General features: G+C 36.3%; 1 long non-coding RNA gene across 3 annotated transcripts in view; it reads right to left on the minus strand.

Moving 5' to 3' along the window:
* Positions 1-23653, minus strand: part of LOC136014314 (uncharacterized) — an 84475-nt gene that overhangs the window by 29731 nt on the left and 31091 nt on the right. For all 3 annotated transcript variants that reach the window (XR_010612627.1, XR_010612625.1, XR_010612626.1), the window contains exon 3: positions 4400-4491. This is a non-coding gene — a long non-coding RNA (uncharacterized LOC136014314). The remainder of the gene's footprint in view (positions 1-4399; positions 4492-23653) is intronic.

The following is a 23653-nucleotide window of genomic DNA, read 5'->3' on the forward strand; positions in this document are numbered from 1 at the left end:
AAATAATATTTTTTAAAATCTGATTTTTCAATCAGGATTAAGAATAAATGAGGTAAATTAAGATTACACAACTTTGACATTTTTCTCTACCCATTTGCAGCTTTTTTTTCATCAGCTTTTCCTGAAATTCCCATCAGCTTCTCCCATTCCAAGCTCTACACACTTTTTTTCTTTGTAAACATCCTGTGAATACAGACTTTAATTAGTAGACAGTATTCCCTGAGGGTGGATTTTATCAAGAGCCCTCCCAGGCCCTCTGGAGCTCTTCAACTTTAAGTGAAGCTGTGTAATACTGGTAGAATGAAAACAATTTCTTAAAAGTTTCACTAATCCCTTTATATACTGCAGAGGAGTATACTGAGGTTAGAATCAAGTAGAGTGTCATGGAGATTATCTCCCCTTTTTTATGGCACTAAATCACTGGTGAGGGGTTCACCAAGTTCAGCCTCTCTGTTCAGCTTTGATGTGGAAGGGATAGAAATATTTTTACTTGAAAATGTGAAACACAGGATGTTGAAATTTGGATACATGCATGCTCACTGTCATAAACAGAAAACATGCAAAAAGGAAACGACTCAAGAGTCCTGTAGGAGGCCATTAACACCTGAAACTTTAGCTCACCATGCAGTGTTTACTCATGGTATAAACAACTATTCCCTAATAAGCAATTTGGAGTTTCACTTCATTTGCTTTAGTATTCAGTGCTGGTTTGTACTTTGTGTTTCACATCTTATCTTTGCACTATACAGACCAAATACAACCCTCTTCAGACTGAAAGAGAAAACATGACACTTGTAAGTAAAGGGCTGAGAAACTTCTCCACAGAAAAACTGCTTGTTTGGTGCTCTAGTCTGAGCACAGCACATTGAAAGATCATCTCTGTTTCCCTCTCTAAACCGAGAAGCCCCTGCTTGAAGACTGATAACACTGCAACTCTTTTCTGCACTGCCATGATTGTTGCAAGCAAGCCATAGGAGGAGCAGGGGTGAATAGCAGCTAAGTAATAAGGCAAAGAACTCTCCCAAAGTAACACAGGCGTCAAACAGTTGTACTTTCCGTTCATCAGCACTGCAAACACTAATTTTTTTTTTTAATTTTATTTTTGTAACATTGCAGATTGTCGGAAGGGAAACACCACTTTTAGGTGGGGATAGCCCACCTTCTTCATGCGTTCAAGGAAGTGTAATTTTTTCATTCATCTTCCAGGTTGAGAGCCACCGTTCCTTTTACTACCCCCAACACTTTCTGAGATCCCAATAAGATATTTCTTCAGTGCAAACAACCTCTGCCCTCCAAGCTACTACAGGATTTCTTAGATAAACAGCTGTATATATGCTAATGCAGATGTCTACCTGGAAGTAGGGTTATAAAACTCTCAACCTCCCCTAGCCACTTTCCTCCACCTTTCAAAACAAAACAAAACAAAACAAAAAACAGAATAAAAAACAAACAAACAAGCAAAAAAAAGCCCAAAAATTCAAACAGGTAAAAACATGCCCCCTGGGCTTCAAGAAAATCTTGTGTTAAAAAGGAAAAACTCCATGATAGCATAAAACCCCTGCATGATATTGTGCAGGGAAAGTTAGGTTGAGTTTAATGTGATGGATGCAAAGAAAAGTCTAAGAGTGCTGAATCTGTTTTGGCATGTGCAGATGCAATTGTTCTCAGGTGCAGCACAGTGTAACTCCTCTTACTGATTGACTAATCTGTGCATGGCAGAAAACAGTCGATTATACCTTGCAGGAACTTTTGCCGGGCCCTGCTCCTGCTTTTCTCTCTCTCACTGTCAGATGAGATAGTGTGGTTGGTTTTGACAAGGGTCCAGTGTGGCTGGACACCACAGTGGTGGCTCAGATTAACAGAGGGTGGGTTTAGCTCTGTGAATACTTCTAGGACTCCAGAGTATCTAAAGTTACACTTGTGCGTTTGGGGGGTCCTATCTCAGTGTTCTCACATCTGTTCATCCTAATTGCCACTGTTGGAAGGCAAGACAGCTGTAACACCCAAGAATTACACTTTATCTGAGGTAACCTTCTCTCTTTGTAAAGCCCTTTTTTTCCTCCTGAAGCAGAACAAAATGGTGCTGCTGGGGGGAGGGATACAAGGATCTAAGCCCCATCCTTTTATAGGTATGCTCTATTATGCCCATTCAGACTGTATGGGAAGTCTATTTATAAATGCATGTATATTAAGGTTGTTAGCACCCTGTACAGTGTTTCTTTAAAACAAACATGAGCATCATTTTCCTGCTACTACTCATGGCTGAGTAGTGTAGCAAACTAAATAGCAGATCTTCCAATACTATACTCATAGCTGAGATAGCAGACACTCCCAGTGAAAACATGCAACAGCAAAGTATGTCAAAAAACAGGGAGGAAGGTGGGGGTGGGGCTGTTTATGAGACATATGTGAACCAAATGCCCAGACAAGCCTAGCCCACACAAAAAAAGCCTAGCTGTTCGGGTTTTCTCCTAGAGTCTAAGACATGAAGTGAACCAGGAAAAATTCTTGTCAGATTTTTTCTCAGGACAGATGGATGTAACACTATTAAAAATATATTTTTTTAAAGGAGTAGCTGGCTCATTATATGCCAGTTGGGATGTCTGGTTATATTACCCCACACTTAGTCTGTTATATACTTTCACAGTTCTTACCATGAAAATGAAACCTCTGGGTTTGTTTTCTTGTTGGTTTTTCTTTCTTTTGAGCATTTAAGAATGACTTTACAAAAGCCTGAAAGAAATCACATTTCAAATACAAACCCTCTGCAAATTCACTACTTTGATGGTTGTTTGCAAGTTTCCCTTTGAGAGGAAAAGATCCTCAGTAACCAGATCAGAACCCCTCCACCCAGTCAGCTTACTTCTATTTAGGAGTGCACCCAAGGCATCTGGCTGGCAGGATGTCCTGCAGAGGTGGTACTGCTTAGCACCAAGGTTTTAAAAGTAGTTTTGTGAACAGAAGATGAATCAGAGTCACTGTCACAGAACAGCAGGAGAGTAAAATCAGGAAAGTCTTGTGTTGGATGCACTTAGCCCTCAAAGGACAGCTAGTCAATGTATAAAAGAAGAGTTCATGTGCTCAAACATTTTGGGTTTTCAATGGAATGAGTTGTTCATAGAAAATAGTGCCTTTTTCCACAAACCCAGCTGATGAACATGAGAAGTCTGCTTCAGCTAAACCAGCAAAAAGAAAGAAGGCAAAAGGAAAGAAAAACAGAACTGAACCAAAACTCAGCAACCATGCTTCAAAAGCTTTTGTTAATTTAGCAGATTGCCTATTTTAGTTTTGGTTTCAATGTGCACAAATAATTTTCTGGTTCCTATTAAGAAGTAGGAAACCAGTTTCATTGTCAACAAACAGCAACCTCCAACCAGGACGTGACAGCATCTTGAAATTAGAGTCATTCTTGGTCCAAAAGAAGTTTAGCAGAAGGAAGTAATTTTCTTGCATTTTTATCATTATGGAGGTGGGGCTTTTGCAGTATATTGACAACAAAGTGAACATTTATACTTATTCTACTGGTCTGGAATGTAGATGATGCTTAAACGGTTATTTTTGCTTACACAAGCTCTTGAAATACTGTGTTTGGTGTTTATGGCCCTGATTATCAAAAGAGCCAAGTAGATTTCGAAAATCTGGTCACCACATTTTACTTGGAGGCAGAAAGAGATTGATTGTGTGACTGAAAACATTTGCCTTTTTTTTTTTTAATTGATACCAAACATTCATAATCACTAGGCACTGTACCTCAGAACTTTGGCATCAAACTGCTGACCTCTCCACCTTTTGAAATAAGGAACGAATCTGTTGGCTTCTAACTTTATGTAAAGAGTCTTTAGAAGGAGAAGAATTTGTATGTGCTGTTCACCTATATGGTATTTATGTCAATTGAAACTCCTAAAATTTGGACACATGCCCTTAGGTCAACCAAAACTGAGAACCATGTGCATAGACAAATGGATCACAGCCAACTCCCCTCTCTGTAAAAAGCCCTGGATACCAAAATCCCATTGAGTCCTCAGATAGGACTGCCTATAGGTAGCTGCATGTGCTTTAAAAAATACTCGGTGAGCAAAGAGTGCTCCATAGCCACTCCACTTTTCTTCAGCTTTCACACACATGCATGAAAATATAGCATCACTAAGCCCTACATGTTTTCATTTTGCAGCACAGTGCACTCTTTCTCCATTTCACCAGAACAGGTAGAAGAAATCCGTTTTAACATCAACAAGCAAATTTCCCACCCCAGCAATGAGCTACTCTCCTCAGGTACTGGTGGGGTCATTGAACTGCATCATCAGGAAATAACTCATGACAGGACTGTTGAACTGTCTGAATCGGCCTTGAAGTGGACCTGGAGGCAACAGTAATAATAAGAAAGAGAGGACAACAGTACCTGGAGACTATAGCATCGTGTTGCAGTTACAAATTCTTCTGGCAAGCCATCAGCTTCCAACTGAGACTAGTGCTAGGGCTGTGAGACAATAACTGAAATAGAGAATAAATATACGTTACTTACATGCTCCCATGTGGTAAGAAGAAACCAGTTTTCACAAGAGCACAGAATATCATTCAGCTCCATTCTCCAATGACTCCTGAGAGTTCAAAGTTCATCTGACATGAAACGTTTGTGATTAAAAGCAGGATGAGCTGAGATCATCTTCAGGTACAAAGACTGCTAAGCTAGAAAATATGGTTACACAGGGAAGCTATCCTTTATTGATTATGCAAGGCAGCCTAGGGATTGATTCTGGGTAAAATAACATGGAATTCAGACCTCATACACATTGCACAAACAGAAAGGAAAAAAAAAAAGAGTGTTTTCTTAGTGGAACATCTTTATTACAATAGACAGATTGTACCTGTGCTAAAATAACTGTGGCATTACAGAAATGAGTAGGTAAGGGCAACATTGATTACAGAGCGAGTCTGCTGATAGCACAGATGATTAGGGCCCAAAACTAAAGTAGATTAATAGACTTTGTCTTCTATTTCACAGCCTTCACCATGATTGCAGCAGGAGACAGACACAAGTTGGCCAACCATAGCACTAAAATTTGCCCTTGTTTTGTAAGAAAATATGCCACAACCAGGCTTCACAAAAATGAACTTAATTCACTGCACTTTTGTACAGGACAGGGTCAATAGGTTTTACCAGTCACAGAGAAATGGTTGGATGATAAAGAACTGTTATTATACCGATGTACCACTTGTTTGCCCCTGCAATAGCAAAGATGATTTTCACCATAAAAGCTGCTAACAATACTTTGTGTTAGCTGCTGGGAACCTTGGGAGTCTCATCCTAATATAAACATCACTAACTAGCAGCTCTGAAAGGTTTGCTGCTTAAGAACTATTTTTATTGAAAAAATATGGCAAATGACACACACATTCATGGGAATACAATACATCCCCATCATAATTCATCAGGGTCAATTACCATTCTTGACATAAAACATGCATGTTATCATCACTATGATCTTGAAATGTATGCTAACTCATGGGAACACAGTAAATCATTTCTTAAAGAAATAATACAGCATATTGTTTGTATGGTACAAACCTTTTAATAGAACTATAATCTAGTCCGTCTGTATTTTAGCTCAGTGTTTGTGTTACTCCATAATCCTGGAGTGTGACATTCTGTGTCATGTATCAAATATTTACTTTTGACTTATTGGGCTCTCAATCTAATATAAAACACCTTTTGGGTCCACTTATCCTCTAATATAGAACTATATTATTTGCTAGGGAAAAGCATTCCATATTCCCAGGAGGATCTTAACAGCTGCCTGGCTTAAATCCAAAATCAAAATGAACAAAAAATAAAAGGATCTTTTTTTTCAGCGACCATTTTATTTCTGAGGGAGCTAATACTACAGAGGGCATTATCTAGTGTGGCAAACAATCTTCTTGTATTGAGTTACACACAAAATCTCAGCTGCATGACTCACTGTTATGCAAGAAAGTGACAACTTTCTTTGACACCTAAATCACAACTTTTTCATTTGACATCTAACTCACTAATTTTCCCGGACCATCTCAGCATCAAGAAACCTTCATTCCAAACTATTTCAAAGCTGTCAAGGAATAATCTGACTCAAAAAGAATATTTGAAAAGCATTTCAACAAATAATGGAGAAGCCTTTAGTGATTAAGGCTAACTCTTCCCTCATAATTTTCCCCACCTCTCAGGCTTAGCAGGTAGGCTAGCACTGCATCTGCAGACACGGGGGAATCAGAGCATGTTTCTATGAATATTAGAATGCTTGTTTCAGTAGGACTGTAGAACCAGCTGAACACACATGCACATCGGTAAATGACTAGCAGAATTGATTACTTAGTCCTGCCAAGCACTTAAAAAAATCATAACTAATGATTTTGAACCAGGCATTTGAATGAACCTGCAACTTCAACAAAAACTGAACAGATGACAAAGAAAAGTTGTGGGCTGTCTTTTCCAAACTTTTTCTTCCATGTCTTGCTCTGTCTTTTCAGCACAATGTAACAGTCAAACAAAATTTATGAAAAGCACACAAAATAATTCTAACTTACAAGACCACTGACATTATACACATTCATCTCTTGGCCACAAAAAAGAGGATAACCTCTTCTACACTTCATGAGAACGGAAGAGCAGCATGCTAGGTGGAAGGTCAATCCAGCTCAGTGTCTCGTGTTTGTGAATGCTATCTGGAACTTCCCATTCCTTCCTGCTACCCTTACAAGCACATTCCAGTGATCTCCTTTCCCCCAGTAAGGAGTACTGAGTGATTTTCCAAGAGTTCTTTCATGCCTTTGATAACCTTAGCTTGAAACCTTCATAACTCTTTAATTATTATCTTTCTTGAGGTGATGGGACCAGAATCATACAACCTACGTGAGATGCTGTCACATCTTGAATTTTTACATAGGAGTGACTTTGATTATGTTTTCCATTCATTCCTTTATAATTGTTAACCTTTTATTTTTCTGTTACTGAGCAATGAGTTGAAGTTTCTGAGGGACTAACAGCTAAATGTTTTTTGGAGTGATAAAAGCTATTTTGATGCCTTTAATTCCATTTACATAATTTGATGTTTATTTAGATATAAGTTTTTTGTTTATGGGATTTTTTTTTTAATTTTTCAATTTGTTGTTTTGCACATTCGTATTTTTCTTCTTTCTGTGGCCTTCTGCCACATCTTTGCAGGGCTGAATATTACCAAATATTACTGTCATCACAGTGTATGATCAGTTTTTCTAGATCTTTCATCAACCTTTAGCTGTGCAAAACTCTTCACACAGGTCCCTGTGGCACACACAAGTGACCTGCAATGAGAAAACTGATTGTTATTTTGTAGTACATATCTTTGTTTCCAGTCCAGATGCTGATCTTTTTAAGGACACTTCCTATTTTACCATGTCAGCTTGGTTCTTTACAAGCCTTAGGTGAGAAGGTTTCATCTTCTGGAAACCCAGACACACTATAACAAGTGAATATTCCTTCACCTTCCTGCTTGGCAATTCCTGCAATACCATCTAGGACAATCTTTTGTTGTCATATTTATTAATTCCTTTAAAGAACTCTATGCGTTTTGTGAGGAATGGTCTCTGTTTCCTCTAGCACTGTCAAGTGTCCCTTGATCAAACTACATTATCAACTTTCTAACAATTCTGCTACTTAGTATAGTCAGCCTGCGCGGTATGAACATCAAGCTCAGACAATTTCCACCAACATGTTAGACAGCACGTTAATTGTTCATTTGTTTCATTCTTCAGCTGGTTTAGAACCCTGGGGTAAATACCACCAGGTCCTAATGACATCTGACAGTTTATTTTGTCCAGCTTGTTCTATAATGTGTTCTGCTGACCCTTCTTTTTCAGACAGATCACCCAGTGCTTCTCCAATAAAGATTATGGAATGAAAACTTTCCTAAGTTTACCCATGGTGCATACAAAGATAAAATAAAAAATAAATAAATGTATATAGTCTCATCTCTGTGTGTTTCTTTATTCCAACAGATGAGGCCCTACAGATTCTCTGGCAGGTTTTTCTGCTACTGATGTGTTTGAAAAAAGATTTATTGTTAGCTCGTGTGCATTTTCCAAGTGTTTTCTGAAAATATTATCTATTTTGAACTGCCTCAGTGTTTTTATATTTTACATAACAGGGTATGTGGAAGTTTTTTATTTTCTTTTTCTGTTTTGTTTTGTTGGTTGTTGGTTTGGGTTTTTTTTATTTAATCACAGCTTGATCCTCTCAAGGTCATTCTCTTATTTCTGGTAGCCTGCTATATAGGTTTCTTTACCTTCTATCTAAAGTCTTTTAACAGGCATCATCTTCTGCAAGCCACTAGTGTTATATCTTGAACATTTCCCTATCATATGTAAATATTTCTCCTAGTAAGTGTTCCTTTTAATTTAAGTAAGATTCCTCATTTACAAGCTTTTTCCCTTTTTATAACTAAGCATTATAGCAATTAATTTCTTGTTCTCGTATGTGCTATATCTATACACATACCATGTTATGTCATAGCTCTGACACATGCCATGCAGCATGTAGTAATTACATAGCCCTTTAGCCTTATTTTATCATGCCTTATTGGGCTTACTGTTTAGTGGAAAATATACAAGAAACAGCCTGTAGAAATAAAAACCTGTCTAAATGAAAATGTAAATCAGTGTATTACTCACAAGGAACATGAACAGCTATGACCAGATCCTGACACAAAGTTTTCATCAAAGATCAAGCAGTCTTAAAGTATTATCTCAGTTGCCTAGTTATTAAGAGAAGAGATTTTGAAAACTTGTGAATGGAAGGTGGCACTGAGCTCCCTTGCTATCATAACTGAGAAATGAGATCTGGGAAACAGCAGTTTTATGAGAAGAAAAGGCAGGGAGTTGCAGAGCTAGTGCAGCTCCCTGAAATATGGAAAAGAAAGGACAGCATAGAGAATGATCCATCAACAAGATCTGAAAAGGGTATTCTGTAAATCAAGTTACCGAAAAACATCTCAGGTAAAAAACCAAGATTCATATCAATGGGGGGCAAGAAAGGCAGCATAATGGCAAATTTGGGTACCCATGTCAACAGGAAGCCCCTGGGACTTGTAATACTGAGGAAGAAAAGCAGAAGTATGCTTTGGGAGATCAGGATAGCTCCAGAACCTGCCCATGTGGAAAAGGCATGATTGCTTCACACACACAGATAGTCTGACACATGCTTTTTATATATAACATATGGTATGTGTGTGGACTGTAATTAAAGGGAACCACTCTTATGAGTCAATATATGATCTCACATAAGTCCAATATGTAAAACATATGCTATTTAGGTATATATAGCACTTGCATATAGCTTACATACATTTTTGTGATGCACCATGGCCAAGCATAATAAGAGACATTTGCATTACTGTGGATGCAAAGAGAAGGGATTTTTAAGCCAGGAGAAGACAATATCCTGATGGAGCATGCAGCAGAGGCAGTAAGGGAAATAGCAAAAAGAAAAATCAGTGAAACGGCTTAAAGACAATAAAAACACAGCATGAGAGGAGGAGGAGGAGAAGGATACTCCTGCTTCCTAGCTCTGAATGCGAAAAGCCCACAATGAGAAAAAAGCAACTTATAGGAGAATTTGCTATGACAGATGGAAAAGAAGCATAAAGCAAATACAAAAAAATTTGGGCACAGGAAAATACATATATAAAAAACCCAAAAAAGTAGCAGAAAAAAAAGAGAAAATACAGTGAGAATGAAAGAAAAATAACTGTTAAAAGCAGGGAAGCAAAAGAAAATTAAATGCTAAAAGAAAAAAGCCACAATAAGAAACAAGGAGTACTGAAAAAGAAACAAAAAGCACTTGATTATTTTATTGATAGCAATTAAATACATTAATACAGCTTGAAAAATAAAGTATCATTTTCTGTGTATTAACAAAGTAATATTAGACATTTTTTCTCAGCCTTTGTCACATCATGCCTCCTCCGGATGTTGAGATTATACATCATTAGGATCCATTCGGATGAAAGGCACTATGTAAATTTAAACTTATTAGCATAGTAATTGTGACATTTTCACAAAAGCACCATGATTCACTCTAATTTATTTGTTATTTGAAATGATTTGCCAACTAATTTCTATAATTCTTGGTCTGCAGCTCATCCATAGTTCATTGTGAAGAACTGAAATTCATAATCCAAGCTATTTTACTTGAAGAAATAATCACATGGTGATTTTTTGGAGGACTGTGACTCTTAGAATATGCATTTTTGTCCATATATCTTCCTGATTACCAATTTAAAATCTGTTTGTAGCTAACAGTCTATATTTTTCATATAAACCTCTGTGCTCCAGAAAACACTTGCCAGGAAACTTGTTTGTAAGAGTGGATATTGATGGAAAGTGAATATAATACTTATATCTACAAAGTCAATGAAATTCTTTTAAAATTGCAAATTAATGTTCACATTATGTTTCTTCTAGCATTTGCCAGCTCTGGAAATAATCACGACCTAAGCTACACCCAGAAACATGTGTGTACACCATATTTAAGCCAGATTTAAAATTCTCACTAATTTATGTGTGAAAAATTCAGCTGCTAACACTTCTAATGAGCTTGTTTTACAAAAGAGCAACACATTATTGTTCTTCTAAAGAGAATAAATCGATAGGCCTTTGATCAGATGTAGCTGGATCTGCAATTGTGAGTGTTTTCTAAAATGTTGATTTGTTTGGATAAATTCAAGGTTTGATACAAGAGGTGACTTGTTAAATCTGAATTCTTACTATTCCCCAAGCAATTTCTTTATTCTTACAGAAAGTTTCTGCCAAATGCTGGGATGAAAACACTGCCTGTGATTTCATCTTATTCAGAAATATTGTGTGCGTAAATTTGTATTGAAGAACTCTCTTTCCATCATACAAATCTTAATTTGAGCATATAATCCAACTCTAGTTCCTTTAATAGGCAATCTCTAGTTCACATGGTACTCTGCCACACCAATCTATGTTTTACCTAGAGGGAGACGAATCACAGCATTGATACAGTAAAATGCATCCAGATGCAGACTTAGCTGGGATTTCTTAATTACACTTGTGTAATGAACTATTGATGCTGTACATCACATGTCTAATATTCTGGTCCCCAAAATGTTCATTTGAAGGTACAGGTTCTTTTACTACATTTTCTTAATACTTTCTGCCAATGAGTGCAGTTTTTGTTAGGCTGAGATTTTCTCTATAGTGAAAGATCTGAGATACTCAGATTTTGCTGAGAATTTGAAACTAACAGCAACCATTAACAATTGTTTATTTAAGCAAAATATTGATACTACTTATATGTTTGCTGTTGCTCTCTGTCCCATCCCCCCCCCCAAAAAAAAAACTGTAGGACAAAGTGGAAGAATTTCCTGAAAGCAGAATCCTGTGCTTTCCAAAGGTGGGGTTTAAGTTTGCTCCAAGAATACTGAAAATGAGACAATTTCTAATTCCATTTTTTCATTTCATGTTAACTTGATACTTGTAAAAAGAGATAGAATACTTTTCTATGGGAATTAGCTACTGATGAATTAATGATGAAGTTAGAGCAGCAGCAAGAGGAGTTTATAATACTTTCCCTGAAAAATGCCTCAATCGCCATTTTGAAAATCAACTAGAAAAATCGTTCATCCACTCTTCTATTTCTCTGTTAGATCCCTAACAAGAGGTAACTGTCATGATTTTATGTAGTAATACACTGTGGGCTTAGATACATAGCCAGTCAATCCAGATGTGTAATATAATGTTTAGGTTAGTGAGCAGATGTTCTAGACAGGCTACTATAAAAGTGCAAGGTATTTCTGTATTGCTTGTCTATTCTGTAGCACATATAACATTTTTCTACTGTTCGCTGCACATTAGAGAATCACAATTTACTGGAATGATAATCAAATAACTAAGCCAGTAAACTCATGCAAAATACATTGTATACTGGACACTCAATAATAAACTGATTAAAATAAGAAAAGACTAAAGCTGTGAATGTAACTGTAGTGTCTAAACCGGAGTTATTAATTCTCACTGAAAAAATGGAAGCTGTAATGAAACCTTTTAAATAACAGCTACTTAATTTGTGATTAAGTATATGAAAAATTAATTTGTTTCTGCTAAAAACATTTTTAAGTTTTTAGCTTTAATAATATTCTTCTAGGAGTATAAATTGAGAAGTCTGAAATACTTAGAGGTTATTCATAGGTCAATAAACTTCAATAAACATTAAGAAAATCAAGCTGTGATTTGAGCAAACTTGATTCAGGTTATGGAAACTATTCAAACCATTCAAACTGTAGAATTTAAAATTATTTTAGTCTCTAAACATTACAAAAACACTGTTGTCAGTTTGATTCTATTTTAAGAAACTGATACTCTTCAAATTTACATTGAAGCAAAACTCTATGAGTGAAACAAAACCAGAAACAAAATTATTGACATGAAGGCAATCTGTTGAACCTCATAGAGTCCTATTAGCATCTCTGAAATCAAACATGATATTCAAAAAGAAGAGGAAGAAGAAACAGTGCCGTTGTAATTTACTACCATAAGAGTTTTTCTTATTGTTTTCCTTTCAAAGCTACCACTTGTTCTAAGATTTAATTGGTTAGATACAAAATATGTCAAACATCTATTATAGTACTCAACATGGTACTTAAGCATATATATTTAGGTTTGCATCTGTTCCTAAGCACCCACACACTCCTAGATGCAAAGAGAATTTAAAATCCGGTGGAAAACCTTGAGTGTCAGCTCACATGACTAGTTCAAAACACATTCAAAATAGACAAAGAGTGGGCATAGATTCTGAATACACCCCAAGAAGGGCAAAGAAAATACATGGGTTGCTTCTGTATTTGGTGGACAACATTATTTTCAAAGACTATGATTACTATACATTAAATTATTTATTAAATTATAAATAAAACTAATCAAGTTTTATGTAGAAGAAACTATCAACCCATTAAAAGGTACCCTCTTACAAAGGGAGCATTGAAGCACAGAACAGGGTTATTACTCCTGTTTGAACCACTAGTATACTTCTGTGTGTGCAGTGTACATAAAATTATAATGTTTCCCTACTATAAGAAAGTGACATCACATCACTATCTTGTTGAACTGAGGGAATTATGCAATTTACATAATTCTCTATGCAAGTGAGTAGTGATTTATTTTTTTTTTTTTTTTCTATCACCTGAAATATTTTTCTTTGCCACTAGGGAAAAGACTTTTGAAAGATCAGTGTAGCAGCATATTCCTGTCCTTTTTTGAACCACAGTGTCCCTGAGACTCTCTGACTAAATTTGTTTAGAGATCAGAGGGGATAGTTTGTATTATGAGATTTGGTAGCAATTTAGGTGAGTATCATCTCAGCCAAACAATAATGGACAGTTCAACAAATAGTTCAGTATTTTTGCAAGGCACTCTAGGCACCAAATTACAGGATTGAGAGTATTAGCCACTTGAATGAGCCATTTGGCTGAATATTGCTAAGTGCTCTTTAATAAATGCTCTCTTTATTCTTCTCATGTAAAACGATGGACTACAAAGCTGATGGGCTTTGTAGGTGGGAGCTGGCAATTAAGGTCTTTTTCACATATGCAAGCGCCTGTAAACTGAGCATACTCTTCAATGGAGGATTTTGTTTACTGATTTTTTTTAGTTGCTTTGAACTTTAACTTTGGTGTTAAATAATTTTCTTCTGTTCATATTTGTGTGATTTCCATGCTGACCACCCACACATATCTAATACAATATACTTCGTGTTGCACTGTGCTTTTCTGTTCTTTTAGACAAATTTTTCATTCAGGCTTGTGTCTTTTTCTAGGTTCCATGCAATTCCAGTTCTCCTGAAAGGCCAGCTAACTGCACTACGGGGAAGCATGCTTCCACTTGGAGGCAGTAGGCATGCGCCATCCTCTCATGGGCTCACTGCTGCATCTCCCATGCCAGCTTGTAACATTTCTAGGTGCGACCTATTTCTTTGCAGAGCTTTCTAAACAAGGGCAATTTGATTGCCGCCTTTGATCCCAGCAAATATCTACAAGGATTGAGAAAAGTTTGCAGATGTATTTGAGCTGGCCAGAACTCAGCCCAGGTGCAAAATTCATCTACTCGAATTTAGATAGCTGCTGTGAAGTTACCTGCAATAGTCATCCTGGATTTTCTGTATAATTAGTAGAGAGGCTAAAGTCAGTTTGAGATTCATCAAATCTACCTGGAGTGTGCACATTAAGTTAAGCCTCATGCTGGAAATGCCTAAGAGGTATAAAAGAAAAAGAAGTCTGAGCAGGATGGAAGAGATAGTGTAAAAGCTTTTTTTTAGCAGATGGAGACTTTTCAACTGTCAGCATGTGAGAAAGTGGGAAACTGGCAACAAAGGAAGGAAATGTAAAAGGAAAAAGGAAATCTACTATTCAAAGGAGGATAGTCAAGATATATGAAGGTATGTACTGCACCGAAATGCCTGGAGTCCTGAATGACCCAAAAGATTCAAGTATGTTAAGAAAACTGATACATTCTCCTGTTCTGTCTAGTTCTTTTTCTTTCTGGATTTTTCCCTAACTAAAATGCATGTGGCTCCACAAAATTAGTAGGTCTGACTATTTTCACTATCAAATGTCACAGAAGCAATGAAGTATAAGCCAGAGCTGTGATAGGGTGAATTTTCAGGGAAGTTTTCCTGGGAACTTTAAGATACCAGCTGCTCTTGGGAAGCTGAAGCTCTGAATTCCCATTTCTACAAGCTGGGAAAACAGTTTTTGCCTAGAAAGTGTGCAAAAGAGGCCGTGAAAAGCATTGATCCTGGAATGTCCTCAGAAGATACAGACATATGAACCCAGAAAAGAATGTTTGAACCCAGAAAAAAAATATTCAAATCCAGTGCCTAAAATTGCCAAGTATTTAACTAAAATGCTTGGCTAGAATTTGCTTTGCAGTGTGTTTGATCATGTGCCAAAGTAACCCTCATTCTTCTACAAGTGCTCCTTCACAAATTTAAGTTTGTAGAAGACAACTTAGATTATGGCAGTAGAGCATTTGAAAAATAAAACAACATGATCTGATAAGCAAAAATTCCCATTTCACTAACAGCAACATTGCATTTCTCCATCTTGAAACATTTGTTTTAATAGGCCAGAGCTCAAACATAGTGACCTGCCCAGACAATAGGAGAGAATTTTGCCTTGTGGAACAAAATATTTAGCTGTCTATGGAGAAGATAGAGGTGAAAACAGGTAAAGGGAAGGAAACCAAGAAATGTTTTTGCACCTCAAAGAAATAGTCTGCAGTTGAGAGCATAATTAAAGTCTGGAATTAACAGTTTTCATTAGGAAGTAAGAGAAATCTCATTATTTTAATAATCCAAATTGGGCAATATGCTGTAGGTAATAATTTCACCATGGCAGAAAGATCGGCAAAATGGTCTTATGCTGTTATTAATACCTGATTTACATGACACTAATAGCCAGATACTTGGTTAAGGTGAATTTGCATAGCTCCACTGAACAAAATGGCCCATTACAGATGTACAGGCAAAGAAGTGTCCTCATACTACAGCAGCTGAAGATTTATTAGTTTTGGAACAAGTGTTTATGTCCCCACTTAAATGGAATACCATCTTATTTCTTTTGCAGAACTTGAGATCGTTGGTGTAAAGAAAGATATTTGAAGTTAACCTTAATTCAATTCTGAAGTTTAAACAATTTTTTCCAGAAATACTAATTCAGTAATTGAATTCTCAGTCTATAATGAATTGGAATATGTGCTTTTGACACACCATAACTACATGATTACATATGAAACTTAGTATTCAGGATTTTAACGCTTGTGTCAAATTATAAAAAAAGCAAGTGCTAGATTAAGAGCATATGTGAATACCATCACAGAAGCAGACCAAACATTTTTGTGTCAGCACTTCTTTTTGTCTGTATTTAGCATCTAGCAATAGTAATAGATATTAAATGATTCTAAGCTCTTGCAGGTGCAATTAAGTGAATAAACACAAAATGAGTAGAAAACATTTACCTCTCTAGCAACAACATAGTTATTTACCTTTTGGATGTTGAGCAAATGTATATTTATGTTGATCAGTATACTTGATTGATTGTTTTTTCTAAAGCTGCAAGGTTAGCAAGCAACCACAAAAACAATCTTAGTCAAAACCTAAGTTAATGTGTAATTTTCACAAACTGAGCCAGAAACTGTTTAAGGGAACATCTTCAGAGGAATTCAGCAGAAAGTTTAATTAATTAAATAAATACATTTTAGACATGGGAAAAGAAAGTATGTGTGTGAAGGAAGATCGCTGTTCTGTGCAGATTCCTATAGAAAGTTTAAGGGGTTAAATTAACCATGATAATATAGAAAGAGGAGAGAGATAGAATTGAAAGTCCAGAGTTGCATATAGCACCAAAGAATTGCCTTTTAAGGCTAGGAAGTAACACTCATGCAATTCAACAAACCTTAATATTTGATTTTAAAACCAAAAAGCTATTAGTTATTGGTGCTCCCTTATCTGAAGATATTAATTGCAACTGTAAACAGTTATCAGCTGATCATTAAGGTTGAAAGTTTTTAATGATTTCTCTAGAGAATCAAAGATTAGTCACAGTCCTCTCACCTCTGGCAGTACTATCCTTCACTGGAAAAGAGCTTTTGGCTAGCAGCAGCTATTCTCAAGTCTCTGGCCTCAGTGTGTTCCCTGGCTTTGAGCTATCTGATCTTCCAAAACTTGTCCTGCTGAAAAGCTGTACTACCCTCCAAACCTTTAAAACAAGCACATACTAGCACAGTGCAAAGGCTGAATTGACTAATGCCTGTAAGGGCTTGCAAACATTTTACGTTTAAATTCAATAAAACACATACAGACTTATCCTAGCCTTGGAAACCAAAAGACCCTCTGACCCCCAGCTTGTTTGGATGGTTATTATAACTTATCTCCAAGGCCCAGTTTTTGCAAGGCTGCCCCTGCAAACTGGTGACACTTGTGAGCAGAGTTAGCATGGAAAAGTGTTGCTCATCTTGGAAACAAATAATTTATGGTTCCAGGAAAAAGGATGAAAAGAGATGCAATACTTAAGTTGCTGATTCCTTTACACTAATTTCTTTCACTCTGCAATATATTTTCCTACCTGACTTTTTTTGACTGATTTAAGGTATTTTATTTCAGATTTATTCAATATAATTATTTTTGACACTGTGTTATCCTTGACTTTTAGCCACTTCAGAGCAAAAGTTTTTTCAACATTTTTGTGTGTGTGTGGCTTTGCCTAGAATATCGTTACCATTATGAGAAATGGACTATGACTTTCTGTACTTAAATGCATCTCCATATGCTCATGACTTACATCAAAAACCTCTTAAAATGAAAAGTATTAAAACTTGCTTTAATTTGACACAGAAAAAATCTCAATAGTTTTCTTTCTAAAGAAAGAATATATATTTCTTGTTTTCAGAAAAAAAGGACATAAACTCACAGATTTAACATAATTATAAATGCATATATTTAAAATCTTACATTGATCTTTCATAACAAAAAATACTGCAGAGTACATCTCCCTCTCAAAGCAAATCTTGAAAGTGCTTGTATAACCTGATGGCAGCAGCAGAACCTGGTTAAGGCAATGTCTATGGGTGGGACTAATTAGACCCAGGTATCAGATTGATTCCGCAATGATTGCCTGCCTATGTGGCATTTACCACATGGCTAGTATGGGAAAAGGGGAGTTTTGCACTGGGCCTGGAACCAGCACGTGCTTCAGATGCTGATTGTCCAGAAACTAGTTCCTTCCTTTTATTCCTTTGCACAAGTCAACCACAAGAAGAAGGCAGTTCTAAAAACACATAAGCCTAAAAGGGGAGTCAGACCCAGGGACTGACAGATTCATCTTTCAGTAACTGAACATAATTGCTGCTTGCACAATTTGAACTTGTTTTTGTTTGAAGCAATTTTCCTCCTTGCTTCTCTGTATAGACAGTCCTGTTGAAAATAAAGGTCAGACTTATACTGCTGAGATTGGGAGTGCTCTATTGTAGGTGCAAGGGGGTGAATATTAGCCCCCTCCTCTTTCTTATCACATACCCAAGTTACCACACAAGGGCACCTGAGTCTCAGCAGGAAGGAGCTGTATGTAGTACAGTAGTGTATCTGTGCTGAGGGGGAACCAGAATTTCAGCACTACATAACATACCTATTACACAACATAAACACACCTGATCTGTGACTTTTTCATATGGATAAAATTGATCTACTAAGCAGAATAAAAGAGTCTTAAAGGAGGGTGGTGTGTAACCAGTATTGTGCTCTAAAGTCTAAAAATCCCACTTTGTTCCCTTACACCATACGCTTGCACTCTTCAGCCATTAAAAACAGAGCTTCATTGGTCATACTGGACAGGCATACAGCATTTCATTCTTGGAGGTGCATGCAACTCAAGTTGTGCTGAAATGGAGTGCTTGCAACTGATCAAGGTGAAAAAAGTGAGCTATCTTCTCTCCCTATCGCACGTAACTTCTTGCTCAAACACACTAAAAAACCTGAAAGCTGATGCTCTAAGCAAAGCATACATGTTTTCCTGTTTTAAACATTAGTGGAATATCATGACTGAAAATAGGAGATGACCTGAAAAGTTCAGAATATTTCTCAGTCCTTCAAAGTAAAAGATATCACGTTTCAAGAACTTGATACAATCCACTTAAAGAGCAGAAGTCAACAAACTTGAAAGTGGCTTCCCCCACCCTGAACACCTACTTTCCAACTGAAGAAGTCTTTTTCTAGGAGATTTTTTGAGTTGGAGATTGGTTTCTGAACTATATATAGTGATCACATCCCACCACAATATCTGGAATCACATGTGGAAACCAGCTGAAACAGCTGGCTCATATTTTCAAGCCAGGCTATTAATATTTGTCAAGTTCCCATCATCATACAGGCATTCATCCCTTTCATAAATCTGTATCTTCAGAGCTTTATAATGCAAGCAAAAATAAATATTCTATGAAACATCTTGGCATGTAGCATTATTTCCAAAACCCATATTCTGCACAACCTTAACCACATCTGCACATGGAAATTGCCCATTACAGCTACAGTAGAATAAGCCTGTAAGATCTACCAGAAAGGCTATTAAGTGAATACTACACTCTAGAAAAAAAGTGATTTAATATCAAAATGATAATTTCGCAGAGATTTATTGTCCCATTGATAAGCTGGACAATTTCCTGGTTTCAATTTTTGTCTGTCAACAGGAATAACTGCATGGAGGTTTTAATCATGCATTAAAAATAAGAAAAAAAAGTCAATTATTGTCTGTGATGCCATTACACTTCAGTTAAAGTGACCATTATTTATTTATTCAAATGTGGTCCAATTCGTGTAATATTATTAATTATTTTACAGTGACAGATCTTGCAATTTAGCAGTTACTGCATATCTATAGCAAATATTGCAGACTCATTTGTTGTAAGGATTTTGTTCACAACATTGCTACACTTTGTAATAAAGCAGAACTACCTTTTATTCTCTGTCTTCAATAAAATGACTTTCTATGCATATATAAATAAGAGATTTTATTTGGAAAGCTGGAAAGTCTTTAAGCTGCTCCAGTCAGATATGATAATGTTTGTTTTGCTTTAAAGACATTTTTTGGAATTCATTAACTAACACTCTTACATTTGAAAACCTTCTTGTGTGAAATATTTTTAAAGACCAAACAAATGTGACTAAATATTTCTTTTGCACACTTATGCTTGAAGTGCTAAAATTCAAAGGGGAGTTCGAGGTTTGGGTCATGTCATACTTTTGCTCCATCTTTTCTCTTTCCTCATACCAGCCTTGTCACCCCACTGTAGGATAACAAGTTAAATGAGGACTGTTGATTTTCCATTGTATTTCTCGCCCTTTTTGCAGCTTCATATTATTGTAATTCAAACATTTTATATGGAACTTAATCATTTGAGTCATGTAAATATCCAGGATTGAGACTTTTCATACCCCTATAATCTGAAGTAGTTTATGAAGCATAAGTTTAAACAGCTGAAGAGCTTTTCTGTTCCACCACTTCCTTTATGGCATCTGTCAGACATGCTCCCACAATGGGGGATCAGACCCATGCTGGACTAATACTGGCCAAGTGGCTTGAGGCCAAATAGATGAAAGGAGGAGAAGAGGAAGAAAAAATTCTCAGGAAAGCCCAGTCTTCATAAAGCTTATTTCTGGGCTCTTTTTTTGAAAAGTAAACCAAAGATAGAGAGTTTGATTAGATGATGTATGTACAGATCTTTCATATGTAACACTGAAATTATCTTAACAAGCACTGTCATATCCTTTTACCTGAACGCCCCAAAAAACGTTGGTTGCATTTAATCAGCCCAAAGACTTTTTTTTTATTCACACTTAAAAGAGGGGAAAACCCCAACCCTAGAAAAGGGGCAGAATATTAGATAAAAGATAGATTGAGCAATCACCACCTCACTTCAGAGAAAATATATAAGAAGACAGTATAAATTCAAAATTTCATATAAAGAAGTGTTTCTAAACACCACCAGAAAAGAGAGACAGAAAATCAGTCCTGAGCTACTATGAAGTCCCAGTCTCCTTTTTCGACCCATAGCCATTAACCTTCTTTTACACCCGGGAACTTGAGACTTCTCCTCAGTAACTGAGGAAGTCAAGTCACTCTGAAAACACAGCTGCCAGAAGATTACTATTCACCCTGGGGAAGAAACATGAGGTCCCAGCCCACTTGTTTCTAGTGGAGGTTGAAACACATCTAAAAGAACATAGGAATCACCAATCAACATGCTATTAGCCAGCACTCCCTGCAAACCAAAAGAAGGTACCAAGATCAGTGTTAAAGCTCAGAAAAGTGATCACTGTTGTGTTATCATCATAAGTCATAAAATCATCACAAAGTCCAAAACCAAACATTTTTGGTATAGATGTTATAGATATTCTAGATGGCTGTAATTAATTTCTCTTCTTGAAGCTCAGTTTGTGAAGCTTGTGTCTTTATAGGATCTAAATATTTACAAACCACTGACACTGGAGACCGACTCCGCATCTTATGTTAGCAGTCAGGTAGGAATACAGAAAGTCAGCTTCCAGTCTTTAGGCTAATGCCACAATATTTTAGTGAAACAGTTTCATAATGTATCCTTTGTAAGATGAAAATTCAGATATCAGAAGTGTGGTAAGAAAGAATTATCCTGGGAACTTCGACATGGAAAAACGATAAACCTAGGTATATGCTAACTCCCCACTGTGAACATTTTGAAAGTTATTCTGATGCCTTTCAACAGAAACTTGAGTATGTATGCAGTTTTAAACACCTATGAAAAGGTGGGAAGGGAAATGGGGGGGTGTTGAATACCGCTAGCATTTAAATGTCAACCTGACTGCCTGAAGAGGTATTTATGTGCCTAAGTTCTCCTTGTGAATCTAGGTCTTTAATGTTTAATGTGGATGTTACTGATTGCTAGAATGGGATGAATAATTCACAATTAGCAATATATTCATCCAGCCTAGCTTTTTCTGCTTGCAGAATGTGCAAGAGTAAACCTAGATTTCCCTGAATTTATTTGCTTTATTCCTTTAGATGGATTGCAAACAGCTTCTGTCAGAGAATTGTACATCACAATAGAATTCTGAGCTTCATGAATTAAAGTGTAAGAGTTCAGATTATTCAGAGCATTTTTCTGATCTGTGATCACGGTTTCTAATAGATTTTGAACCTCTTGGGGAGTTGCAGTAGATAAAGAAGATTAAGGAATTTTAGAACCCTTTAATTCTTGTCTTCTTTAGACATATATCTATTCAGGGATACACAGCCACCAAAATTAGCTTGCTGTTGAATATATTTCCTGAAAGCTTAGCTGAAGTTAATTTTTCTTTCACTGTTATGTAAAGTCTTTGCATATAAGAGTCCCAAGAACTTGATGGGGGGATTGGAGGGGGGAACCACCATAGAAACCTGTTCTATCATTTAAACTTGCCCGTGTTTTGTTATATACATCTTCATTCTCTTGAACAGCAAATTTTCCATGGCTACTACAACACTGAAAAAGCATGTGAAGCCACTGTTAATAGTTAATGATTGACTTTGCTACCTCCTTGTCTGGAGAAGTCACCCATTCTCAGTGGAAAGGCTGGATGCACCTGTTGTCCATCTCTGCGAGTGAGGCACATCTCTGAAGCTGCTTTTGCATCTTGAGACATCAAACCTGCATTGCAGCAGGAAGAGTTAATCCAGTTGGGGGAGAGACTGCAGTCTCTCAAAAGCTTACAGTAAATGCCTAATAATGCAAAAGCTTTTTTTTTTTTTTTTTGAGTCAGTTTTCTACTCAGGTGTGCTTCTGTGTTTCCTCCATACAGGAAAAAAATGTCATCTATTGTGTAAAATGGTGCAAGTAAAGCCTGTTTGTTAAACCTTTGTAGAAAGCAAGTGCAAAAGGGATAGGAAATTAATGTAGAACTCAATCAAAAATGCACAAAAGATATTTTACAGTATTTCTCTAGCTCTTAATGATTAAACAGCCAACATGTCAACTAGTTGCCATGCAAAATACATTTACCTAATGTACTTCAGTTCAAAAATGTTGATGTTTTAGTAATATATCAAGCTTTTTAAATGCCGTTAATTAAACATTAAAAAAAATTCTCCACGATTAATGTTTTGATAAAACTCCAGTATTTTTCACTGTTTTCCAACCATGTGCTCTCCACAAAACCTCTGCATTACCAATTGCACTGTAGCAGTGGCAATACTCTAAATGTCCGTCTTGGTTTTATAATTATTTTGTTTAATTTCTTCTTTGGACAGCCGCACTTAAGTTAACAACTGTCTCCTTTGGAAGCAGAGAAATTCAAACTGCCTGGGGTTTCCAACAAGAAGCCTATTTACAGTCAGAAATCAGGTGATTACTTCTTTTAACACATCATCTTGGCCTAAGCTTCTATGTTGACTTAATGTGGACACGGCATGGCAGAAAGAGCATCACAATGTCTGTGCAAGGACCTTCTTCACTCCATGAATGCATAGAAACCTTGAAAATATTAGAGAATGTTTCTTATATACATATTTTGAACTTATTATAGCAGTATATTTTGATGTTAAGCTCTTGGGAAAGAAGGTGGAGGTCAGTATCATGTAGTGAGTGACCCAGGAAATATAGTGAATAAATTGCTACCACAAGCTGGAACTGAACGAATGTTAAAATCTCTTCTGATATTCAGTTTTTAATAGCACTTACATTTCACATATTATTCAGCTTCGATAATAACAATAATATCAGACCTAAATTTCAGTTCCTTGTTAGCATTAATTTCTTAAGTTTTCAAGATTTTATATATTTCCTTGTGTTCTTAGTACTTAAATATTTAATTTTCCTACAACCTCAGTGTTCAAAATCCTAAAAAATACAGAAAATAAAAGTTTAATTAATTGGGTTCTTTAACTTGGATCCTCTCATAAGTTAAGCATAAGAGTAATACTCATAAGACACAGGTGACACATAAATATTCTGTGTGGATTTAGATTCAGAAAGACAACCTAACTTATGCTCTTTCTGGAAACATCTTTGCACTGATAATGTATCTCAAGAGGGCATATGCAAGGGAATTCCAAATTCTTTTAATTTC

Source organism: Lathamus discolor, chromosome 5, assembly GCF_037157495.1.
Source record: "Lathamus discolor isolate bLatDis1 chromosome 5, bLatDis1.hap1, whole genome shotgun sequence".
In the NCBI taxonomy this organism is placed as follows: domain Eukaryota; kingdom Metazoa; phylum Chordata; class Aves; order Psittaciformes; family Psittacidae; genus Lathamus; species Lathamus discolor.